Below are 27,549 nucleotides of genomic sequence, written 5' to 3' on the forward strand. Positions count from 1 at the left end.
CTTCAAAGGGATCACTTCATCCACTAATGAAATGGAACCACCTTTGTGGTGGAACATGGCAGCTGAGTAACAGTGCACAGCAAAGCCATGCAACGATTTGCAACAGGAAGTGAAGATGAATCCAGTCTTTGGTTGAAAATGGGGATGGGTTTGGACTTGGAATTACCCAGTTTGGTGACATGCTGGGTGGAGAATGGGAGTTTATGTCTCATCTCAGAAATGGCACCATTCAGCTGTAGAGTGGCACTCTGTTGGGGCATCGTTTTAGTGCTCAGGGAGGAGTGCCACCTACTGATTCCCCAATACCACTTCCTGCAGTATTTAGGTGTTCCTGGGAAATCTCCCATACTGCTGGAAATCTCCTGATCCCTGCCACAGAAGTCCGGTGAAATCACTGGAGGCAGCATGAGAGCACTTTAGCTACATCCTGGGAGGCTGACACCTCAGACCCAGAACTCCTACGTTAGGCTGCTCAGCTGGGTGGAGGGCAGAAGTGACAGGTATTGCACCCTGTGTCCCCAGGATCTGAGCAGAAGGAAAGACGCAGGATCTGGAAAAGCGTGTCAGGATCCAGGAGTCAAGCACAAAACATGCTCACTAGAGAGAGATCTAGATCGCATCTGAGGAAGAGAGCGATGCCTTCAGCAGCCAGTCTCAGCCCTGCAGTGGGAAGGCACCTGAACGGAGTGATGCAAGGAACAGCAAAACCTGTCTGGCTCATCCCAGGCAGCAGTTAGCAAGCCAAGCTCACAGCAGAGGAGGCAGCTCTGGGTTGCATTCAGAGGAGTGGCTGGGACCCAAGTTGAAAGAAGCCCTATATCACTGTGGCATATTGAGATGCACTGTGGGGTGGGATTGGGTCCCCCAGGGGTTCCACTGCTGCTAGAACTGCACCAGGACTCATTCAGACTCAGGGGCTGGGTTCTGTGGGTCATTAAGCACGCTTTGTATTGCTTACACAGAGCAAAGTGAAATTGCCCAGAGAATTTCCCCCTCACAGGGTGAATCTCTGCCCAATGTAAAGCTGCTGAAGGAGGCTCCAGAACCTCCTATGCCCACTCCACTACCAGAGCATATTGGGGGCAGGGATGGGGTGTATCAGGGAGAAGAGGGGAGAGGGTATGGCAGAGCAAGACTCCATTACACCAGATCCTCTCCTGGGAGGAGGTCTTCCATTAGCAGGGTAACTTAAAGCTGCCTGGCTGAAACTTTACCTTATGCAGGGGTTGGGCACAGCAACATCAGGGAGCCACAAATGAGTCCTTGTCAGTCCCCACCATTCAGCAAAGCTTGAACACAATGGAGAATTGAGCCCAGGATATGCAGACATGGACTGTGGGCTGAGTTCTGCTAAGCTAAGTAGCAGCTGATGCAGGCAAACAGACATGATCCCCACTATGCCTCTTTTCCAGCTCTCTGCTATACATATATTTATCAGAGCACAAAGTCCTCATTAATGCCCCTCCCCCTTTATGCAAGAAGTACACGAGAGTGTCCAAAGCCATAATCACTAGGAGCCAAGTCAGACCTCAGATCAAGCAGCTATTGAAAGCAGCAGGAATCTGGCCTGAGTAAAAGCTGCAGGATTCAGCCCTGCCATTCTTAGGCTACTTTATAGTCCCAGTACAGAGTATTTGTTTCTTTTTCCAGTCTCTCTTGCAATTCTGAGGACAGCAGAATCTCTCTTGGGAATGCTGCTGGCTTCCTCTCCCGAATCTTGTAGAGAAGCTGCCCAGTGATCAGGGAAGTGAGATCTCCTTCTAGTCTCTTCTCTTTACTGAATGATCCACTTCAGTCCTTTAAAGGAAGGTAAGCAGCGTCATTGGCCACATGTACAGATGGGAGAACTGAGGCACAGAGAAGGCAAGGGACTTGAGCTCTGGCTGCAGAAGCACATAAACCACTATCCACTGGCGAAAATACAGCACATGGGGCTAGCGCGGATTACATATGGTCATGCAATGAATGGCATGGCAGTCAGGAATAGATCCCAGATCTGTGGCTAGTAGGCTTCTGTGCTAGCTAGTAGACCATGCTGGCTTGTTTACAGTGGTATTGGACCAGTGGCCTGTATTTCTAAGCACTCTCTTTTGACTATTTGTATGTCTTAACCTACATTCTTGTTCAGTAACTCTCCAAGTGACAGATCTTTTGAGATGCTGAAGGTGCTCAATGCTCTCAACTCTTGTGGAATCCAGCTAGAGACTGGGGCACTCAGCACCTCGCAGGATCTGGCCCTAAATTTGTTTAATGTAATTAATCTCTGTAGTTTTCCCTTTAAATTAAAGATGGCGTCTGGTGTCACTTTTCTGAATCCCACCCCTCCACCTCCTTATCTCTGAACTCCAGGGATTTGGATAAAATGAATCCTAGGGTGGGACAAAGATCTTGCAAAATCCAAACCACTCCAGCGTTGTCCATCTTTGTTAAAAACAAGCAGTGAGCTCTTTCCAGTTCTACACCTGATTGCAAGATTCAGAGCTTCCCTTGCACTGCAATCGGTTGGGCGGTGCTGTTAAAATCAGCAAACCTTCCTACTCAAAAGTGAGTTGGTTTCTCTTATTCTGCCTTGTAGCTCTTGAATATCTGCTTGGTTCCTCACTCAGTGGAGGAGGCAATGAGGTGGGTTCACTTTGCCATTAGCATTTCAGAAAGCAGCTGATCATTAGCAATCAGGCTTCATTTGGACTCAACATCTTTGCAAATTATTGGTGCACTTTTATTTTATTAAATAAATCAAAGTTTGGTGCCAGCGCTTGTTAAATTCCTCCTGCCCCACTGTTTTCTCTCTATCATTTGGGAGATGAAAGTTGGGAAATATGTTGAATAATGAGGACAGTGACATGTCTATGGAAGAGAACCGTATACTAGAAAGATGATCAAAGATAATGCATTAGCTTTGATGAGGGACTATGGTGTTGCTAATAGGGTGGCTGGCTACTGGTATAATATCAGAAATCCCTGTACTACTGATACAATCCTATGCTGTACTTCTGGGGAATATGATAGCTTTGCAGAAGGGGTGCCATGGAAACATGTCTATGATACTTTCACGCCTTACATAACATGGTAGGAAAGTTCAGTTGGATGAGCCTCTGGATTTAAAGGCTGTTGAAGAGATCAACTTGGTCCAAAAAAAAATCCAATTTCATTTTCATGAAACGTTTGGGGAAAAATGTAAAAAATTCTGTTTCATGATATTTTTATGAAAAAGTTTTGAACTAAAATGAAAATGATTGTTTCTTTGGGATTGTTTTGTTTAATTTTGATTTTGGAAAACTGAAAACACTTCAGTTTTTGATTTTCATTTCCAACATTCTATTTTGTTGATGCTTCTCTCCCTTTTTACTCCCTCGCCCTTATTCCCACTTGTTAATTTTTTTTTTATTTTTACTTTCCCCTGCTTTTCCAGTGGAGGGAGGGAAAGCAAAGAAGGGACGGGGGAGAGGGGGACAATCCAAAAATGAAAAAAAAGATTTGTATTTGTTTTTGATTTTGAAAACTCAGACTTTTTTTTTCAACTAAATACAAATTTTTCATTTAATGTTTTAATCAAAATATAAAAATGTTGATGGGATAGAATTTTTTTGCTGAAAGTTTTAGATTCTGTCAAAAACCATTTTTTGGCAAAAGAGTTTTCAAAAATAACAACAACAACAAAGATGTCAACCCAAGTGGTACTGACAGACTTGTTCGGTGCAAAATATGTTGAGAGGCACTTTGGACGAAATTCATCCCTGATGTAACTCCACTGGCACAGCACGTGGCTGTCTGCCTGCTGGGAGGTATTTGCCTCAGGAAACATATTGCAGCTGTATTTTTCAACAGCTGCATTGACTTCCTGTAGGTTTCTTGGTGCAATTCAGCTTTGCTCCATGAATTCCTATATGATTTGGGGCCTGGCTACCTGAGAAACAACCTCTTCCTCCATATGCTACCGTGGCATTTGAGGTCAGCTGAGGTAAGAGTATCTTGATTTAGGCATCTGGGACCTGATGTCAGGGCTTTGTCACACTGGAGAGCCTCTGATGCTGGAATTCACTGCCCTGGCTGGCTTGAATGGGGCTGTGGCTAGGACATTTAGACCCTAAATTCAGAAGATGGTGGAAGGCCTTTTTCTCATCCCAGGCTTTTGCTTCAGGGAGTGGCAAGTGGGTTGGTGATAGCTTTGCTTTGCCGTGTGTCCATCCATCAGTGAGGCTGATGAATAATGGCATGTATCTGTAACAGGGAATATCTAATACGGAGCACTTCCAGAAATCTTGGTGACATGGCTGTGAGTTCTTGCCACCCGCAATGAGCTCACCATCCACTCTGGTGCCTCCAGCCACTCTTCCTTAAAAAGAAACGTGTCATTTCTTCACTCCTTCCCCATTCCTGGGGTTCCACCCTCCTTCCATTTGCTGTTTTGATTGTTCTGCCCAAGCAGTGCAGAGTGTGATCAGTGCATTTTGGTAGCAATCCCTGCTGTGGGGCAATTGCAGGAATGCTCTGAAGCAGGCCTTGTTCCAAAAGTACCAACACTAATTAGCACATATGTAGTGCTTATTATGTTCAAAGGACATTAATCCTCCATAACTGCATCCCTGTGTGGCAGGTAAAGATTGCACTCATTTTCCAGATGTGGAAAATTAAGCAAAGAGGTGCAATGACTTGTTCCAGGTCTCACAGCAAGTTAGTGTCAGTAGTGGGATTAGAACTCAGAAGCTCCTGGTTTCCACTCCTGTGCTCAGGCCACAACACCATCTATTAAAAAATAGCCTTCAGAAAGACCAGGCCAGGAGTGCAGCACTGAGTCATCATCCAGGCAAGGGGTAACTATAATTTCTGCATATAATAGAGCTAGGTGTTTGTGTTTCCCTTGCAGGTTGAAAAAGATTTTGCTACCAAATCAGAAAGCAGGTCCCATAAAGAAATATGTAAATATTTACAAGGCATAACAACTGGTCGAATCTGTGAATTGCTTTTCATGGAAAATTTTTAAAAAATGTCATTCCCCCCCCCCAGTATCTCCCATGCAAATTTGTTATTCCTTCAGTGAAAACTAGAAATGTTGCAGTTCGCAAAAAATGAAGTTTTGGGATTTTTCCCTCTCCCTTTTGCCAGTGGCAAAAAGGAAAACAGAAAAAGAGATTTTTTTCCCCCCCCAGCTTTGGATTTTTTTAATGAAAGACCCCAAAAATGTCAATAGAAATGAAAATTTCCATGAAAATGTTTATTTGAGGGGAAAAAGGCCTTCTTTTGTCAAATGTTTTTGATGGAAACTATCCAGCCAGTTCTACTAGGCAGTGATGTCCCACTACGAAGTACAATCAATCCCCTAAGAGGTACTTCCTTGTGCTGAGCATCTCTTCCCTGCTCATTTATCCAGTGTTTTGATGGCTGATTTTTTAAAAACATAAAAAGTACTGCTAGGCAGAGCATAATCTTCTCTTCCATTTCCCACCTCCAATATGTTGGTACAGACCCAGTGCAGAAGAAGTTCCTGGTGTTCCCAAATGGAAGGGAGATGGAACAATAACACCACTGCTCCCTACAAAGCAGTACAATGTGTGTGGTAATTGTATTATTTCTCCTCCCAACCTACAAAATAGAGAACCCGCTAAGGCATGGGGGAGAAAGAGGGAAAGAAATAGGGTGTGGGGGGGAAAGTAGGACAGGGAGAGGAAGAGGGATGGAACAAGCTGAGGGAGAGAGATTTGAGAAAGATGCTGAGAGAAAAATGGAAAGAGTGAAAAATTAGATGAGAGAAAGGGAAGAGGAGTAGGAGGCAAAAATCAAGGCAAGATGGGAGACAGAAGGAAGGAGAGGCAACGTCAGTGCAGCAAAAGTGAGACAAGAAGAAAAGAGAGATTGGGAAAAGAGACCAGGGGAGCTAAAAGGAGGGAATGAGAGAGGGCAAGGAAGTGTGGGGAGAGACAGAGAAAGAACCCAATTCAAGGCAATGGAAAGACTTTGATTCACAACCTCAGTGGTGTTTGATGGAGGCCCAGAGACCGGGGAGAGAAAGGGAGGATGAAAGGAGAGAAAATAGCAAACCCCAGATGGATGTCTCTGATTGCATCAGGGATGCACTCCAGTGACATCTGCTAAAGACAAACCAATAACAGAGAGCTAGGAAAGCAGCGAGGAGGAAAAGCATCAGTTGCTAGAAAAGGGTTATAGGATCACAGAACACATGGCATGAGATCTGCAGTCTTGTTCTGACAGTGGTGGAGCCAGACTAGAGCCACAGCAGATGCAATAACTGCTTCCCATGCTACTTAAAGCTCACTTTGCTCTTCCCATAGTACTTTGAATGATGTGTCTCCCCTATGGATTGAATCTGATTTGATAGGTGGTTGGTTAGTGTATATTGATACAGCAGCCAAGCTGGTGGGGGTGGCTAGAGTGGGGATGGTGGGTGAAGAGGATGCTGAGGGCCTGAACGTGACAGCGGAGCGGTGACTGCAGTGTAATGTCACCCACTGCTGCCTCACCTGTGCCAAAGCGTGTCCAGAGCAGGGCCTTCATCTTTTCTAATGGGTGCAACTCTGAAGGTTTTCAGACAAGCAAGAGAGGTCAATGCATCTCACTGACTCAGCCCCAGCTGGTTGCTGGGAACATTTTCTCATGTTCAGCTACCCTGCTGCAGAAAGGCTTGAATTATTGGTGGTGACTATGTGATGAATTTTCAGAGGCCCTTTTAAAAAATATATATCTGCTCGTGACCGAGTCACATTCCAATATTACTATCCAGCTATCTCTGCAGTTCATACTGCTCCCATCACCATGGCATCTGAGCACCATTCACCTCAACTGGATCAGTGATAGCAAAGTCTCTATTGGACTTTACTTGAATGTTAAATTACTGGTGAGGGGCAGCCTTCCCAATGACAGGCGGTTTAGCTTAGGAGGCCATCAGCTCTGTTGTCTTGATGTGTCGTCAACTGCTGTCTTTGCTCTGCCAGCGTCGCCAGCTTTCACTGCCTGCTAGTCCACGTCTCCCATAAGCGTCTCTGCACTTTCTCCCATCATGCCACCTCCTTCAAATTCCTCCTTAAGACACCCTGTGATGCTACAGAACAATGTCAGCAGAAGAGCGTCTTAAGGTGGAATCTGAAGGGGCGTCAGGCAGGTGGTGAGCAACACCTGTCCACAGTTAGTCTTTGTGAAAACATCCCAGTATTATTGTTACATCTTCCCTCCCACCTTCCCTGTTTGTTTCACTCATCTTTTGCAGCTTATTACTAACCAAGATTGTAAGCTCTTTACGCCGGCGTTTTTGCTCCATGCGTTTACAGTGTGTAGTGTAACCTGCTGGTGAGTGTGTGTTACAGCCAGGTCCTCTGTGCTAACCTGCAGTGGAGATGAGTCTGTTACAGCCCCCAGCTACAGAGCTTTCTCAGAAGCTGTAGCAGCCAGTGCTTTTATGTTTGGAGGTTGCCTCCCTGGTGCAGTGGCCAAGATGGTGACCGTCCCACTGGCTACAAGGAGGTGACTGTGGGTATCTGAGATCCAAAGACCACAGTCCTGGTTGGAGCCAAGAAGGGTATCTGGAACAAGGAAAATGAAAAAAAAATGTAAGTGAAACTTTTTCCAATCTCAATAATGTCACTTTTGGGTCCTACAGTTAGTTCTGATTTGATCGATACCAGTTCGCCTATCTCTCTACCTGTGACACTTGCTTATTGCCTCTGAGAGACACCAGCTATAGGGTCACATCCCTTCTAAGCAGTCTGGGGAAAGTTCTGTATTTCTTCGCTTGGAAAATTAAACATGTGGACACTGGTAGCTGCTTCTCTGGCAGTTTCTGTTAATGAAGAAGAATTACCTATTATGTTAGCATCAGGCAGGTTTGACAATTCCATTACATATTACTAATAGTGCTATTAATGCCTAGTAGCTTATCGTTATAGTGTGTACATGCGTGTGTGTGTGTGTTTGTGTGTGTGTGGTGAGGGCTGGGGAAGGATGGACAAATAGAACAGGAGTCTGTGTGTTCTGAATGCAGCAGCCCCTGCTTTCAATAATTCATGTTGTCTGATGCTGAGACCAAGCTGACAGGGAATACGCCTGGGCTAAGTAATGGGCTCTCGTCTATTGGTTTCCGCCAGGGAGCCAGATGGGGAAAGAAGCAGCAAACTGGGAACAGGGAGGCTGATCTTTGATAATTCATGAGGCATAGTTCTTGGGCTGTCTCTGCGACAAAGGTCACCCAGAGTACATGCTGATAGGAGATCAGGGAAGCTGATTACCATATTCCCTTCTGTTTTATGCATGGTGTCTTGCCCAGTCAGCTGCTTCTCCCGGCCTCCTCTCTTCTGTCCTGGTCTTTGAGCAGCGCACAAGTGAACTAGTGCTTTTTCTGTACTGAAGTCAATAACCCCATAGTTAGGCCAATGCTGTGCACTTTCGAAAAGCCCACACATTATGTCTAGATAAAAAGTGGCTCCACGGTGTGTGTAAAACTGTACACATTTTGTACCATTCACCTCCCCCTGCCCCACATGCCTGGAGCAAAAGGGGGGCAATTTGGAACTAATGACATGTGTCTGTCATTATCCTGATCCCTTTGTTTATATACTACTCTTCCTCCCTTTGTCTGGTTAGATTGCAAGATCTTTTGGACCCAGACTGCTTCCTATGATGTGTGTGTACAGTGCCTAACATAATGGCGCTCCAATCCTGACTGGGGCCTCTGGTGGCTCCTCTAACACAAATAAATAACAACAATAAACTGCTACTGACTTGCTGTGTGGTTACTCACTTATCTGCCCCCTCCTCAGTTTCCCCACAAGTGCAATGGGTGTGATACCATATACCTGTTTGGCATTGTGAAGCTTAGTCTTTGAGAGCCTCTTGAATGATAGTGTTATATATATGGGAAAAGTTCGGTGGCATATTTAATAAACAGGCCTCATTTCATGACTTACATGTTTTGTTGTTGCCAAACCTATTAAATGTATATGATTGAAACCACAGGGAAGCTAATGTTGTCTCTGCCTGAGAAGAGGCCCAACAAGCTCTGAGTAGGGAAGACCTCCAGAAGGCTTGGCTTTAGGTGCAGGCATCCCAAGGTGCAGATGATTACCTGAAGCTCATCCAAACTATCTGAACATTTTGAGTCTGAGAAACTGAGATGGACGTCACACAAACAGGATTTTATGGCACTTCCGCTTCCAATCCCATCCAGAAACCAGAAGCCAATGCTCTCCAGGAAGATTAATTTTGGCTTCTATGCTCAATAATGGGTTTGCTGAAGAGCGGCGGTGGTAGAGAGATTATTTTAGCTGGCAGTATTTTGCCCATCCTTAGGATTAATTCCACTGTGTGGAGGGCCACTGCTAGACCCCTTGGCTGCTGTCACACACTTCTCTCTACATCAGCTGGCTGCCTCCTGCTCTCCGAGAAGAAGGAGATTAGAAGGGGATCCAATCATAGAAAAGCCAAGGCTGATCTTACAACTTTTGGGCCACTAAGCAAGAATAGGAGAGAGCCAAAGCTGCTGGAGAAGCTGGATCAGGACATGAGTTTTTAATCTTCATCTGCTCCCTTTTCTGGGTCAAAATGCGTGTTGCCAAGACAGTGCAACACAAGAGGGCTCTCAAGTGGGCATTTGTGTTGCTTGGGCCTCAGGCTGGCCGGGGGTGGAGCATTTCAGAGCGGGTGAGAGCCTGATAGTCTTCTTCTAGAGGGGGCCAGTGAATGGCCTGGGGCAAGACTCTGTGCTGCATGTTGTAGAGCCCTGGGGGAGGGGATAGCTACAGTGAGGTTAAGCCACATTTGCAACCTGCTGATTGTGGGCTGTTCTGGGAACTGGAGAGGCCTGCAGCATAATTAGACAGCCCTGGAGACCTATCTAAGTTACAGCAGCCTCCTCAGGCTGCCCCATGGACTGCGGTACTGAGGGCCTGACCCTGGCACATCCCACTTCCCCTGGCATGCCTCCTATGAGGGGGTGTACTGAGGACAGGTCTACTACTGCTTTCTGCAGTGTATGCATTGGAGGAATCCCCCCTTGGTCAGATGCAGGCTGTTAGGGCCACTGTATGCCATTCCAGCCCGTTTGCCTGTTGTAAATGGATCCATTTGGGGTGAGGATCTCACCCTAGAGGTTTTATTAACTGTTTCATCATAAAAAGTGGGGAAGGTGGTTAATTATGCTTCTGAGGAGATACCTCTCCCTTGATTTTCCCTCTTCTCCTGAACCCTCTGCAGGAGAAATATGGTTGGAAACAGCCTATGGAACAACACAGGTGATTTTTTTTTTTTGTCGCTTGAAAAATGGAACAGTACCTTCCCGCAGATTTTGGTTGTCATTCTCCATCCAAGCTGCCCTCCTACTTTAAATCAATTTGTACTTTGGCATCATCTTATGACAGAACGCTAACTTTTGCCCCTTCAAGGCCATTTGTCTCTGTCGATTTGTAAAGTCTGCAAGAATCACTGTTCTCCGGCCCCCCCAAAGTAATTTGTCTAGTGAAGGAAATTATAAGGTGGTGTTATGTGTGGCATTCCTTTGAAAAAAGTCCCCAGTAATTTCAAGAGGATTCTGATAAGCTGGGGGTGGAGGGAGGGGGGTGGAATTTCAGAGGTGTTGCAAAATTCAAGTCTGAAAGCAACCAAGGGAAAGCTTGAAGTTTGTATTCTGGAAATGTCCCCTCTTTCTGAATCTATTTACCAAATTCTGCTACTGTTACTGAGCAGGGAAAAATTAATAATAATCTAAGCAGGCTCCCAAGCGGTGGTTGGCCATGAATCTGAATTGGAAGGACAATTTATCTCCTTAGCCACTTTGAAGCCTTTTAGCCTGAGGGAGATTCCTTGTCTAATGAAATTAATTGAATGCATCTGTAGTGTGGATACTTCAGCTGAAGTTCAACTTTTCTCCTTATTTAGAAGTTGCAGTGGATCCACTCACTGTCCAAAGTATAGCATGTGTGCCTACACACACACACACACACAGAGACTACAATCTCATACACGTGCACCACACCCACAACTATCTACACACACACAAATGTATACACAACCAGACATGCACCAAACTGCACATACTACACACCATCACATAGCACTGGGCACACACAGAGAACCAGATATAGGCATGCAACCACATGCCTACACTTGCATATTCATGCACTCCACATACAATTACACCACCCCAATCATACATCACTCAGATGTAATCACACTTCTACATTCACTACCATTTGCACACAATCACACAAACCACCAGGGCTGCTCAGAGATTTTTGGGGACTCAAGGCCAAAATCTGAAACTAAGGCTCCTCCCCTTCCAAAAAAATTACCATGGAGATGACAGAGTTTAAGAAAAGGGGAGGGCACGTGAGGGCTCGGAGAGTTACTGTTGTCCCCATGGGGTTGAGGGGCTCTTCCCTGTATATGGCTAGGAAGGCACTCCTGGTCCTGCCTCTCCCTAAGCTCTGGTCCCATTGCCAGTGGGAGAGAAATCCCTGACCCTGCTCCTATCTCTGGGCTCTCAGACTAGTGGGTTGCCTTGGTCCAGCATGATGATGCCTAGCAGTGACAATGGTGAGATCTGAGCCCTGGCGTGTGCATGTTGCTCCCTGCGCTATTGGTGGTGACCGCCAGACCTGAGTGGTGCTGCAGCCCTGTATGCCTGGTTGCAACGCCTCTCCCTCAAATTTGTCCCAACCACCTCTCTGCATTTTGGGGTAGGGTGACCTGATGTCCTGATTTTATAGGGACAGTCCTGATTTTTTGGCCTTTTTCTTATATAAACTCCTATTACCCCTCACTCCCTGTTATGATTTTTCACATTTGCTGTCTGGTCACCCTATTTTGGGAGGTCTTCTCCAGCAGGGGTCCTACGGCAAACTGCCCCTTTTGCCCCCCTCCCTGGGTGGCCCTTAATACCACTCAAATACATTTCCGGTTTCAAGACCAATGTATAAACAAGCTGATCATTCTTGGTGCTTAAGAGACATATCACAGATTATTTCCTGATAGAGAGAAACTTGGGGTCCCTTTACATTATTCCTTTTGTTCTCCTGCTACAAGATGGTCCATTTGTTCAGAGCTTCTAAGATGCTTGGCAGAGATATGGGTAATTGTTTGAAATAAGCTTCATTAACAAACACTAACTCTTGGAACTAAATGAGGTTGAAGGCACCCTTTAACCTACATAGCAGGAAGAGAGAAGAAAAGATCATGTGAATTTACCACTGGAGAGAGCTGCCAGATTTACAACCCTGGAGACTCCAATCCCCAGGCAACAGACCAGGTACAGCATGAGCTATGACAACGCACACTTCTCACACATTGCTGTGTCAACGTGCCTCAGCTTTAACCTGGGGGAATCTCCTTTAGAAGCAAGCGGTCTCCATGGCCATTAAATCGTTGGCCTCTCTGCTAAGAGTACCCACATGCACCAATGGTGTCCAGGTTTTTGCAATGCTGACATTTGTTCATATGTAAAGGGACTGAAATCCACCAATTTCATTTCACGTTTCCAGTGACCATTGGGGAACAACTTTTGGTCACTGCTGGCAGAGGGGCGGTTTTGGAACCAGTGATCTATCAAATGAAAAGCTCTGTAGCCTGTTCTCACTTCCATGAGCCTTTCAGGGAGAATTTTCAAACTCTGAGCTAATCAAAACACATTGGAATACAAGAAGAGGCCGGGTTGCTGCTGGCCATCTACATGATGCAGCGTTCATGCCCAAAACAAACCCCTGCATCGTTTCAGGCACACTAGTACTTTTGAGAGATCCAGGAGCCAGGTATACCACGAGCTCAGTGGGATCACCAGGATAAGAGGCATCCCCGAGCAAACTAGCTCAAACCTGGAGGAGATTAACGCCAAAAGCAATCCCATGCTAGTGCAAGGCAGGTAGTGGATGACACAGCTGACCCAATGGGCAATTCTCAGCTCTGCATCAAGGAGTCCATAAGAATGCTACAAAAATTTAGCAAGAAGAACAGGAGTACTTGTGGCACCTTAAAGACTAACAAATTTATTTTAGCATAAGGTGCCACAAGTACTCCTGTTCTTTTTGCGGATACAGACTAACACGGCTGCTACTCTGAAACAAAAATTTAGGTGTGTTTATATTTGTCACATTTCTGTTTCAGCCCTCCCCCCCCCCACCCGCATCAGTCAATTTTCATGGTTTTTTTTGACTATCTGATTTTGTACAGATTTAGTGCATGTGGCTCCTGGATCTCACAAAAGCACTAGTGTTTGCTTCGGTAGGAACATTGCATTATGTGGATAACCAGCAGCCAGGCCTCTTTTTGAATAGATGCAAACTTGCTGTGTATAGGTTTGTGCTTATGTGCTGAATGATTGTGCCCTCACAGCTCTGGGAGCTTCCAAGAGGCAGTTGTGTTTGCATGACAATCTCATTTTTGCAGAAAAACAAAGAGCTTGTGTAGCTGCTTTGGAATCTAGGCAGACGCATGAGGAAGGTTTTACATTTTCAGTTAAGGTTGCTCGGATATCAGTGCCAAGTGAAGCAATCTCTGCATAGAGAAAGCCTCATTTTTTGTTTTCAAAGGGGCCTCAAACTGGCCTCCCACTTTGCCTTTGTGAAAACGTGGGCACGGATACTTGGGATGTAGCTGACAAAACCTTTAATGCCAGTAATAACTACTTGAGATGTGCAACCCTGATCCAAAACCCAGTGAAGTCAAAGGCATTTGGGCTTTGGATCAGCCCCTCTGTGCAGTCAGGTAGCTAGATGTATAAAGGATGCCAGCTGATCCTGCAAATATTTGTGTCCAGGTTCCAGAGAGAAACTACTTCTTGCAACCAGGCCCTTTGTCTGCAGAGTACCTTAAGCTCGCTTGAAAGAAAACATGTGATATAAATATAAGTTTTTGTTATTCCAAGGCTTGGCAAACAATGAACTGGCTTGAATGCAGTGCATATAAAAGAAAATCTGTATTCTGGAAAGGAAACAAATGGCTTTTATTGGATTTGCACAGGGATCCATTCCACTGGCTTTAATTCATTCGTTGTCTGTTGTGCAGAGACGCTGCAGTTCCTGTTTCGCTGGATTGTTTTTAATATAAAGTAACCCCTCCTTGTATCCTTCTCTTCATACCTCACATATCTGCTTAACAAACCTTTTCTTAGCCTTCTTAAATATGTTGCTCTCCCTCCCGCTTCCCCCTGACAAACGCCGCTGTTCCTTACAGTCAATTAAAAAGCAGCTCCATTCGGTTTGTGTTCTTAGCACTGGAGTACTTAATCATATGGCAAATCAATACATATTCCAGATCAGCTTGCCCTGCTCTGCCGGGGTGAAAAGGCCAGTGGTAGAGATGGGGATTTAGAGTGGCTTCTATTTTTTGTAAATTTACTGAGATTAGCCTGAATTGAAGCTTTTCACCTGGCAAAGATCCAGCTAATTACTTTTCTTTTTCTCTTTCTCCTTTCCTTAAAACAAAACAAAAGGAGAAAATAAAATGTGTCTGTAACATTTTCCCATTAATTGAGCATCTATTCAAACCAAACACATTCTTCCCCGGACAATGCCTAAGCACCATAGGGGTCCTGGCAACACATGCTTATATATCAGACATACATGGTGCACTAGTGCCCTCTGTAGGTGAAGATGGAATTGAATGGCGGGGACATGACATGAGGCTGGGAATACTGAAGAGGGAAGGTTAGTGACACAGGGCCGTGCCCCCATGTACAGCATCTAGCTTCAGATCCTTTAACTCTCTGGCGGGAGGGGACCAATGAAGAGGTAGCACATTCAGAGAGATGTTGGCATCCTCCATCCAAAGCACGGAGCGTGGCATTGGTGACCTCCAAAACAAGCCCCGCCCTGCCCTCCTTGCTGTTGTAGTGAGGTGGGCCAATGAGGAGGTGAATGGGAAGTGAAGGGGATGGGCTCTTGGGGAATCATGTACAGTTATATAAAAGAGAGATGTCAGGAGCTGTATGACTTGTTTAGTGGGAGGGAAGCTCAGTGGCAGGAGGTAGGGTGACCAGACAGCAAATGTGAAAAATTGAGACAGGGCATGGGAGGTAATAGGAGCCTATATAAGTGTGGCAAGGCACCTTCTTGGTCTCCCTGGCCTCCGCTGCTTTTAGCCCTGGCGAGACAGGCTTGGGTAATATGGTCCCCCTCGGGACACAGGGGAAGTCCGTTCCTTCTTTCCACCAGTCCTTTTTAGCCTATTTTTCTCCCTTGTGGGAGAGGATACTGCCTCTCCTCCTGGTGAGGCTCGCTGTCTTGCTGCTCCTAACCAACTGGCAGCAGGGATCCTTCTCTCCCCTCCCCCTTTCCCCCAGGGGAGGGTTTAAAAAGGTCTCAGGCAGCCCTTAGTTGGAATCAGCTGATCCTAATTAACCTCAGGTAGCTCCCGCTCAGCTGATTCTAATTGATACTTTGGTAACCCTTTCTCAGCTGAACCTGATTGAGCTGTAGTTACCCCCCAGTTGATAAGGAGGAGGGCCTTTTAACCCTCTGAGACAGATTTCTACCCCTCCCTTGCAGCTGTCTGTCCTGAGTTTATCATAATAAGAAAAAGACCCCAAAATCAGGACTGTCTCTATAAAATCGGGACATCTGGTCACCCTAGCAGGAGGGCTGGAGTGGAGGAGGCACATGAGTAAACCGACAGTGACACTCTCATTTTTCTAACCACATAAAAACCTTCTCTCTGGAAAAAATGATGAAGTAGCAGAAAAGTCTGAAGTGCTCATCAAATATCCCCCCTCTCTCCTCCCCGCATGTTATTCCTGGCTGAAGCCTCTTGTCCATTTATTCCCTTCCACTGGATTCCAATAAAAACAGAGCTGGAGAGATTTTGCTTTTCTCTTTCAGTGGCCTTGGATACAGTCATGTCTGCATAAGCTTGAGCAGAATACAAATTTGAGCCTTCCTTACGTGCCGAACAACCCTTCCATGCACCACACACACCCCTTCTGAGATTGACTATATTATGCACTGGCTGGCAGGCAATTAATGGCGTTGTATTGTACTAGAGCCACTTATGTTTTTAGCCTGGAAACTCCACAGGGCAGCGCTTACGTTCTTCAGCTGACCAACTGCCTGGCTGCAGTGCACCAGCACACCCTACCATGGTAGGTGAATGATAAATAATAATGATTGTTATCAGCAGTACATACTGTGAGGCCTGGACAGAGAGTCACCTCCAACAGGCAACCAGAGTTTCCTCCAGCCTTCCAGTACAGCTTTATTTGCCTTTAACTTAAAGAGCCACCTGATTTCTGCAGCTTCACTTAGTTAAGATGGGTTTCATGGCCACGTACGTGGCACAAATACAGAACCCCTTTGGGGGACAGAGCCACATGGTTCAGGGGCTGGCCAGGCAGATCTTTCTCGGGAATGGCTCGCAGTTTGAAACTTGCTTCTTTCAGAGGCCCCGTGGATGGTAGGGTTAGAGTTCACATACACTCCCATCAGTACTTGGCCTGGGCCGGGGAAGCTAATGATCCAACTAGTGGACTAAATTCGGTGATGAATCCTGGCCATGTGCCACCTGAGACACATTGCGCATATGCTAAGAAGTCAGAGACCCAGTGAAGCCTGAATCTCAAGGCCGTCCATTGTGACTGTGATGGGTGGCAATGAGTTAAGAGTATAAGTCAGGAAAACTAACGATTGTATACAAATCACAAATGCCCTAATATGCAGATTTGATGCCTGTGTTTACCACGCTCACATAAATCCCCCCCCACCATCAAATCAATATCCATAAATGTTTGTATCATTCATTTTCATGAATTCATTAATGCAGTAGAAACCTCAATTTGTCAATGTACTTGAGCTGCTGAAGAATTTTGGGCCTGCTGTATTGGCGTGCTGCAGAAACAAGTGGGCCTTCCACAGGATGCAGGTCCATCTTGCAGCAGTACATGAGGCCTTGGTAATAGGTGTGCAGTGGCAGGCACAGTAGAAATCTGATGGTCCACCTTGGAATGATGATGCTCATGCCAACTTCAGTTCCTCATCCATGTCTTGGTTATTGACAATGATTCCCTCTGAACATCTTTACCTTTATTATTCCAGGGACATGTTTGCATACTTCAGCTCCAAGCCTGGCTTTCAAGGATTCAGGCATGATGCAAAAACCCCATCGTACAGTGGCTTCCTCTTTATTAACTACATTATAGGGTTTAGAATGGTCTGTCAGCCAATAGATCTGAATAATCCTTGAGCACAGGTGGATAAAGCTAATATCCTTTTGAAGGACTCAACTCTTTTCTGTCTCCCTTTTGGATAATTTCAAACTGAGGGCTGAGGAAATGGGAAACAGGTATTGTATGGGATCAGTGCACTAGCCTTTTACCTTTGCAGACCTGAGTTCAAAATCTGCTGGTAGTCTCAGCCCTAGGACACTGGAATAGCAGGGGGTTAAGATTGAGATGCATTGTCAGAGGTGAGGGGGACAGTTAAGACATGCAATAGTGCTACATGTCAAGATTTGAGGTGCATTGGCAGAGCCATAGGGGAAATTTGTATGGTGCCACCTTGCCTAATTCTCACTTTCATAAGCACCAAACACTCTGGAAATTCAGGCCAACAGAGGCATATTTCTTCTTGGCAACCAGGATAAAAGCTTACTTAGCATGTAATGTCTCAATAAGCTAAAGCTGGCATCCGAGCAGCCAGTGTAATCTACCAGCACCCAAAGCTGGAATAACAGATAAACAAGACTTTGAAAGAGTCTCGGGGGATAGTACAACCTGGAATTCCTTCTGGAGAGAAGATCCTTGACTGTGGGATTCTCCAGGTTCAATTACACCAATTGGAGCATTCATCTGCCTGGGAATAGAGCTACCCTCTCTGCACCTACCATTATAGCCAGTCTCACATCCATACTGTAGAAGCTATCACTTGAAATTAGGGGCCCAGATCCTTGCTAAATGTAAATGATGGAGTTTCCCTGAGGTCAATGGAATGATGCTGGTTTGCACCAGTGGAAGGTCTGCCCCAGGAGGGTTTCTTTAAATTAGTGAATGATTTCAATGGAAATCCTGTTCCAGTATCCTTAGGAATGGAATCTGACTAAACTGGAAGCCTAGGTAATGCTAACAGGACACACCAGGTTCCAGGGGTAACCATTGGACTGGGAGGCAAAGGAATCAAAAGCATGGTTTTATCTGCCATAGCAGGGATTTATGGTGACTCTCAAAAAGCTCAGAGCTCTGCTTCAGGGCAGAGAAGCACATACAAGATGAAACGGGGCTCAGCGCTTCTGACTGATGAAATAATAATGATAATCATCATTATTTATATAACAGTAGCACTTACAGGCCTCAACTGAGCTCATGGCCCCATTGTGCTAGGTGCGGTACATGAATTTAGTAAGAGACGGTCTCTGCCCCAAAGAGCTTACAGTCTACATTGAAAAAACAGTCAAGAGGGGAAACAGAGGCACCTAGAGGGGAAGTGACTTGTCCAAAGTCATATGGCAGGTCAGTGACAGAGCTGGGAATAAAACCAGGTCTCCTGAGTCCCAGTCCAGTGTCCTATCATCCAGAAGATGGAAATGCTACACTAGTTAAGGGCCTGATTCAAAACCCATTGAAGTCAGAGTCTTTCCATTAACTTTAATGGGCTTTGGATCAGTCCCTTAACGAGCAATTGTGAATGGTGCATAGAACTGAGATGTCTGTTACTTTAGGCTTTCAGTTTTCTGTGTGGGACTGGAGCCTTATTTGTTTTTTCTGTTGTCAAATAAAATTTATCTAGGCAGGAAGAATATGGCTTGGTTCTTGGTGCATTGAAAGGCAGAGGGGAGATTCAGTCCTAATGAAGACAGAGTCCTGCTGTTTCCAAAGAGGAGCAAATAAAAACCCCAGATACTTCATGGGTAGGTGGAGTAAAAAATTGCCCTGATTGCATCAAAGCAAGTTTATTTTAGCCTTGACTGCTTAATAAAGTCCTACTATACTTTTCTCATCAGCACTGCAGGGGAATGGGGGTGAGAAGAAGAGCTGGGTTGTGGGAGGGTCTCTATTTTTTCATATATCCACAGCATGAAGACGCTTGAAAGCCAGAGTATATTTCACATCTGTGAATGGCTGGTCTAATGCACAGTGGTCCTGCCAGTCACCGAGAAGGGGAACACGTGCTGACAAATCCCAAAGGAAAAGCTGATAGCTGAGTTGTGAGTTCCAAGGCGAGGTTATTATCCCATATAATCAAACTGTCACTGATTGAAGCTGAGTTCCTTGTTTGAGTTGCACCCTTTCCCATTCCTCCCGTTATTTGGGCTGTGTTATCTCTTGGTAGCTTCCTAGTTCACATTCTGTTTCCTCCTGTCTCATCTGTTTGCTTGCGTGGTAGTGCATTCCTACCTGCAGGAGATTGCAAAGAGACCAAGTAGACCTTTCTTGGCAGCGCTAGCATCTTCCCTTGCACAGCAGTTGCTCTTTAGAACAGCTGCATCAAAGCTCTGGAGTACAGAAGGCACATCCCAAGCTGGGTTATGTGTGAATCCATAACATTTGTGACCTTTTCCTCATCCCCTCCCAAAGCCAAAAGGCTTGAAACAAACATCTGAGGCAAGATACTGCGCTGCATTTCCTGAGAATGCAGCCCCGGGGGAAGAGGGGTCTCTGGAAGTTGCTTCCCCCTTAATCTATCAGAGCCTGAGTTTGTTGACCTAGACGGCTCATCTGTTTTCCAGGCAGATTCTGAAGGGGTCTCTGAGGAGGTTTGGGGGGCATTAGTTTGACAGGGGAGTTATTTTGTCAGCAATAGGTAACTTCAGTCTAGCTGACATTTAGCTCCGTGCCTCATAGTTCATTATTGCAAATGCACCTGGAGATTAACACAGAGGCACGTTCTATAAATGGTAAAAAACAAAGATGTTCAAACCCTATTGTTGGCTCGTGCTGCCCACAACCCTCCCTACCCTTCCTCAGAAGCAGGCTGCTGAGACAGGGGGAGTCTTTTTCGAGCTACCTGCAGTGAGTCACTGGCAGGAGCTGGCAGGAAGCTGCAGAACCATAACCGGCAAAGTGTCCGGGAGAGACCCGTCTCCTAGCAAATGATGATGAGACAGGTTAGGGGCGGGCATCATTTTTCATCCTGTCCCTTGGTGCCTCCCAGCTTTCCAGAGGCTAAGAAAACAAATTGCCTGTGGACACAGCAAAGGTCAGGGGTGCCAGCAGCTAAGTGAAAGAACTGACAGTAAAAGCACCACTGACATTTCCCTTTGCAGCAGCTTTCATTAGCAGTGGGCTGGAATTTTGTGGGCACATTTTGTATTTCACCTCAGCAAGAGGCAACTTGTACCTGTCACAGGAAAGTTGTTCCCTGGGGAGCTAGTGTCCAACGTGTAGCGAGGAGACAGACCGAGTGGCTGAGACACACATGGCAGTGGTTAACTGAAATGAGTGCCACACAAGTCCCGTAAAGGGAGGACGGAAATCTTACCAGTCATATGGGCAATCAGAAGGCACCTCTGGGGGCTGTCCCATCATCCCTCTGGAGACATCTCCCAGGAAAGGTGAACCCCCACTTCTTTCTCTCAGGGTCTGGCTTGTCTTGGAGATCTGCCAGGGAGATACATGCACGCAGGAGGGCACTTCATGTCAAAGAACTGAGACAAGGCCTGGCTTATGGGGCCTGTATCTGCCCACCCACCAATCATGACTTTGGTTGAACCAGATTGTATGACTATGTTAAACTTAGGGTGAAATCCTGACCCCATTGAAGTCAATGGGACCTTTGCCACTGACTTAGGTGGGACAAGGATTTCACTCCAGAACTCTGACAAACAGCTTCCCATTTTGTGCCTGCAATTTTGTGCTGCCATGAAACTATGGACACTGGTCATTGTAGGCACAAATGATGGGAGTCTGATGTTTAATTTCCTGCAGCATTGTGTAATTTCTTGACTTTAAAAATCAGGTTCTAAATGTCCCTCTTTCCTTGAACTTCTTACCGGAGACACGTTAGAGTTGAGGTGCTTTGGTGTATGCGTTTAAATATCAGCGAGTAATGAATACATCCAGCACCGGATCCCTCTCCTGCTTTCTTTTATGCTTCCACCTTAAATGGATGGATGTCTAGAGGCATCTGGTCTGCTCAGCAAAGGAACACAGGATTTGCTTAATGTATCAGACCATTGCTCTAACTTATCTTGCCTCCTATAGTGGCCAACACCTACATAATACACTTAGCCAATTGTAAAATAATTCAAGTGGGGAAAATTCCTTCTGGGCCCCTTCAGGGGAGTAGAATGAAGCATGAGATTTGATTACCTTTATAAGCCTCACTTGCATGGCTGCAAATGCCAGTTAAATACATTATCCGTGTGTAAAGTGTGTGTGTGGGGGGGAGGGGAGTGTCACAAGGGGCTGCAGATCCAGCAAAAAAACAAATTTAAAAATCAAGCTGGATCACTGAGCGGCGCACATTAAACATTGTTTTACCAAAACTGCTGCTACTCCCCGGCATCCCCCCCGCTCACTTTTTCCAGACCACTTAAAGCGCTGATTATCATCTAGCCTTTTTAGAAGCCAAGCCACCATCTCACTGAGTAACTGGGACAGTGAATCACTGAAGCTATCTGCTGTGGAAACTAATTCCTGTTTGTTGGGACTGAAGCTTTAACTTCTCCAAGTGTCTGGGGCAGGTTAACAGGGAGGGACAGATCTGTTTTCATTAGACTCTGCAGAATTGTTCATACTTCAGTCCAGGCCCTGCTAAGAATGCATGTGCCATAAGAACATAAGAATCAGGGCCAGTGATTCTTACTCATCTTTGCAGAGTGCTCTGAGATGTGTGGATTAAAGCCAATAGAGAAGTGCTACGTAGCTGTAGTAGATGTAGCAAGATCTACATTTAGTCTTCACTTGTTATGTTATTTAACAGAATACAGCTGTCTTATTACAGCTAAGCTTCCAAAGGATGTGGCTCCCTTAATGCCAGTCATGAATTAATTGCCATTCTTTGCAGTCCAGTGGAGAGGTGTGTATGTATTTTGTATCTAAATACACCATCGTCTCTGCTTTCCTGGCCTCCTCCCATACCTGCCTCAAGTGCAACACCCCCTTTCAAGTCAAGTCTTCTGGTTTCTCTGCCAGCTAATTAGAGAACCAACCCAAAGAGATGCCATGGATCACAGCTGTATTCTACTGCTGTATACATTCGCCTTGACATTAAGATGGCCTTGATTTCTCCCTGACTGTAATAGGAGTCGGTGAGCAGGAGAAGGGGAAGTCTTTTGCATTATTCAGTCAGGACAATGAACACATGTGAACTGCAGAGCTGCAATCAGCACAGGAGAAGCACATTGTGCAGGGAGTGAGTGGAGGGCTTTAACATCTGGAGGGAGCACTGCCTAGTGGTTAGGCCACAGGAGCCAGGGAATCGGGGTTCTATTTCTGGAATTCTCATGGTCATGCAGTGAGTGGGGGCATGGAGTAGAACCCAGATCATCCGACTCCCAGTACCCTGCTCTGCACTGCCTTTATTTGGCAGGGACCTTGTGGCTTAATGGTAGCATGTCTGACCCAGATCAGATGATCATAAGTTTAAATCACACTGGGGTCATTGCTTCTGTAGTGAGTCCTAAAGTTCACTTGGTAGCAGTCTGTGCGGCAGCGCTCAAGCTGATAACACATTTGTGCAGGTGTTACAATTGCACATAGTTGAATTTGTTTGAGTGAAATTCTATGGCCTGTGTTATGCAGGAATTCCAGTTAAATGATCATAACTGTCCCGCAGGGTCTTTAAATCTATGAATTGATTGATCAACAGATAAAGGAAAATATGAATACCATTCAGCTGACTTTAGAAATCCCATGAAGGCAGCTTTACCTTCTAGATTAATATATAGTTACATTAGACACAAAAAACTATGTTAAAAGAACATTATTGAAATTGCAAAGTCAAGCACGCAAAATATAACATTAATTCTGGCATTTCCTTTCTGAGCAACCTTAATTCAGCCCCCTTGAGTCTATGCATTATGGCACAGTCTTTGGTTCCATGATAAAATGTTTTTTTTCCTCCACAGGAGTATTCTGTAGTGAGGACAGATTCTTTTACTTGTTCCCCCCATGCTTGACCCTTCTGCCCCATCCCCTCCAGACTGTCTGTCCCAGTCCATGTTTCTTCCACCTGCCCAACTCTCTGTCCCAGTCACCTTACCTAACCCATCCCAGTCCCAGTGTCTCTCTCTGGGCTCACTGTTCAAGTGTCAATCTCTACCCCCCACTCCCAGTTTCTTCCCTATCCACACCCAGTCCTTCCCCACTTGCCCAACTCCCAATGGGGTCCAAATCCCAAATAAATCCATTTTACCCTGAATAAAGCTTATACAGGGTAAACTCACAAATTGTTTGCTCTCTATAACACTGATAGAGAGATATGCACAGCTGCTTGCCTCCCACCCCAGGTATTACTACATACTGTGGGTTAATTAATAAGTAAAAAGTGATTTTGTTAAATACAGAAAGTAGGATTTAAGTGGTTCCAAGTAGTAACAGACAGAACAAAGTGAATTACCAAGCAAAATAAAATAAAACATGCAAATCTATGCCTGATACAGTAAGAAAACTGAATACAGATAAAACCTCACCCTCAGAAGAGTTCCAGTAAGTTTCCTTTTACAGACGTCTCCTTCTAGTCTAGTCAGCAATCACTCACACCCCCTGTAGTTACTGTCCCTTGTTCCAGGTTCTCTCAGGTATCCTTGGGGGTGGAGAGGCTCTCTCTTGAGCCAGCTGAAGACAAAATGGAGAGGTCACCCAGGGGTTTAAATAGACTTTCTCTTGTGGGTGGATACCCCTCCCTCCCCCTGGATAGAATTCCAGCTACAAGATGGAGTTTTGGAGTCACATGGGCAAGTCATATGTCCATACATGACTCAGAACTTACAGGTAGCAGCCATGGTTCACATGCTACCTTGAACGTCCTCATGTAGACTTCCTATGTGGATTGGAGCCTTCCAAGATCCATTGTCTGTTAAGTGCTTCTTGATTGGGCACTTAACTTGCAAATTCCTTTCTAAAGAAGCTGACCAAATGCCTTATTGAGGTCATTTAAAATCAAACAAGTATACAGCCAATATTCATAACTTAGAATACAATAATGACACATGCATACAAATAGGATGAATATATTCAATAGATCATATCCTTTAGATATGTTACATGGCATATGTAGCATAAAACATATTCCAGTTATGTCATATATACATTCATAAGCATATTTCCATAAAGCCTTATGGGGTGCACCGTCACACCCTCTATATAGGCACAAAGGAATCGCCAGGTTGGTTCAGATCAATGCTCCAGATGATTTGGTACTGTTGGAAGCCAGAGATCAGATGCTACAGAGGAAGGTGTAAAACCCCCACAAAAGCCCAGTTTTGCAATAACAGACTGCCAGAGAGCCTAGTGAGTCCCTTTCCTGGCTATCCACTAGAATTGCCATGTGAGGAATCCAAGCTTCCATGCAAACTAATATTCTGAAATTGTAGTGGCTTGTGTCCCTTCTTTTTTACTTTTAGTTTTGGGTTTGAATTAATATTAAAAAAAATCATTGTGAAACTCAACCCCAAACAGCCTAATTGGTGAGCGATAACCTCGCAGGAACTGGATGGGTCAAGAAATTGGTGTTAGAATACAAAACCCAAAGTTGCCAGCTCATGTGATGTCTCGTGATAACTTGTGTTTTTTGTAAAACCTCCAAGTTGTTTTAAAAAAATCTAGGTCTCATGGTGCAGTGAAAAGCTTGGAAATCTGACCCAAGTGCAGTCGAAAGGCACATACACCAGAAGGGAAAACAAAAAACAACCAACAAATAACCTCCCAACATTTTTTATTTTTAAGTGTCTCATAATTTTAGGAGCCTGACTTATGATTTTTGAGCACTTGTGATTGGCAACGCTAAGACCTTTTTGCCACTTGACCATTGGTTCTCTTCCAGAGCCTTGTGGGCCCTCTGGAAAGGAGCTGGTGGCCCAGTCCAGCTCCAAGCCGAACAGTATCTGTTTACAATTTTTAAAACAAAACTCTCTAAGACCCTATTTGCACTGCAAAAGCAACAGAATTAGGGGACCCATTTATAACATGATCAAAAAATGCTGGGGCCAGGTCCTCCTTTCACATAACTCCATAGGCGTCAATAGAGCTGTGCAGATGTACACCCATGGAGGATATGGACTGCAGCATAGATGACACTAACTATGTTCTGTCACTGTGCTCGAGACCCACCTAAACAAGGCTAACACTATACCCAAGGCTTTAGGTCAGTTATCAAACATCACTAAGGTCCTGGCTACAGTACACACTTTAGCTGTATCATCAGTGATCAAGTGGGTTGTAACCTGGTCTTCAGCTGCAGCGATAGATTGCTAATATGGGTGCTCTCTCAACAGAGATATAGTCAAGAGCCCACAGAGACTGAAGTGCTCTCTTGCCCAGAGGTAAGAGTTGAGGAACACTGGCACGTCAGGGTGCGAAGTTACTCCTATGGGTTGCATCTATCCTGCTGATAAACAGGAATTTAGGGCCAGGTCCCCTGCTGATGTAAGCTGGCATGATTCCATTGACTTTAGTGCAGCATTACCAATTTACATGAGCTGAGGATCTTGTACTAAGCCTGCACTACAATCCCTCCAGCCCTTTTTATTCAGTAGTCCTAAGCAAAGAAATTCTTTTATGAAGAAAACTGGAGCCTTTTAGAGAAAGCCAGCTTTGCCACCTTCTAATTGATCCCGTGGGATTTTCAGAAGAGGCAAAAGTTCTAGACTGGATACTGACCAGCTGATTTCTTGATGGCAGGATTGTGTGCAAACATTTGCAAGTAATTGCAGGTAATATGAATGGTGTGTCAAAGCTACAGAATTGGGTATAAGTGATTTATACTTTAAAGGTATCACACTAAATACTAACTCAGACATCTTAGCTTTGATTCTACTCTCATTGATACTGATGTAAATCAGCAGTAGTTACACTAGGATATGTGAGATCAAAATCAAGCTCATTAAGGGAGGTCTGGTTTAACCACCATCTTACACAGAACTAACTTGAAATATGCCACATTACTTAGTAAGTAATGCTGGGTGAGGTCCTATTAATTATTATTTATATGCTAGCTTTTCTTCAGAACAGTGTGGCCTAGTCGATAGAGCACTGGGCTGAGACTCATTCCCCGTTTTGCCACTGGCCTGCTAGCTGACCTCATGCAAGTCATTTCACCTCTATGCCTCAGCTTCCCCCTCTGTAAAATGGGGATAAATGACACTGCTCTCCTTTGTAAAGAGCTTTGAGATCTACGGATGAAAAGTGCTGTATAAGAGCTGGGTACTATTACTGATTTGCTAAACAGAGACAATATGGTCAGCTCTGTATAAGACACAATATGAAAACAGTCTTTGCGCCGTGGGACTTGCAGGCCAAAAATATTAGGGTACTACATCTACACCATGAGGTCACCTGGGCCCCAATCCAGCAAAGCACGTACCAAATGTGTAACTTTAAATGTGTAAGTTAGCCCATTGAATTCAACCTCAGTGCAGTCAACTGGTGTAACTGAAAGGAGAAACAAGCCCAATAGCTACATTTAAGGGGATGTCTTAGAAGTTTGTGCAATTGGAATACCAAACTTTTCAAACACCAGTCCTTCAGCCCTTCATCCTTCCAAGGTATTTAAAAGAAGAACCAGCATGCAATTTACTGTGTGCACAACTTTGGATGAGACACTCAATACCACACTCCTGCCTGCTCTGTGTGGAACTTTTTGTGAAGATATGGATTTGCCCTGAGAACCTCAGTCCCACACTGTGATTTACTGACTGCTGGTCTCCATCACAAAAGTGGCTGCATTTCACAACTGCTGTGTATGTAGCTAGTTTATGAAGCAGCTGTAAAGTTCTCTGGGGTGAGAGGTGCTATTTAAATGTAGGATATGACTCTTTGGCCTTGTAACTCAAAGACTAGGGGAAACATTTGCGTTAGACTGTCTCTCCCATCATCAGATGAAGCATCGGTTGCGTGTGTGAGAATTCTCTCCTTACTGTCAGATAGGTCTCTTCGGGAATCTTATAAAACATAATGTCAGGCTCACCAAATTATACAAAAAGAAAAATGCTTAGAGCATTTACCATTGTGGTAGATGCCTCAGAAAAATCTGAAATCTTGAAAGGATTCACAAAATGGTTATCAATGAGTTTGCTGTCAAACTGAGGGGACATATCTAGTGGGGTCTCATAGGAATCAGTCCTGGGTCCAGTACTATCCAATATTTTCATTAATGTCTTGGATAATAGAGTGCAAAATATGCTTATAAAATTTGTGGTTGACACCATGATGGGCAGGGTTGCTAGATCTTGAGGAAAGGGTTAGAATTCAAAACAACCTTGACAAAAATTGGAGGATTTATCTGAAATCAACAAGGTGAAATTGAATAAAGACAACACATAGGAAGGGGAAAAAAAATCAGTGTACAACTACAAAGTGGGGAATAACGGATTAGGCAGTAGTGTTGCAGAAAAGGATCGGGGGTTATAGTGGGTCACAAATTGAATGAGTCAACAATGTGATGCAGTTGGGAAAAGGCTAACATTCTG

The sequence above is a fragment of the Mauremys reevesii genome, linkage group 3, assembly GCF_016161935.1.
Source record: "Mauremys reevesii isolate NIE-2019 linkage group 3, ASM1616193v1, whole genome shotgun sequence".
Lineage (NCBI taxonomy): Eukaryota > Metazoa > Chordata > Testudines > Geoemydidae > Mauremys > Mauremys reevesii.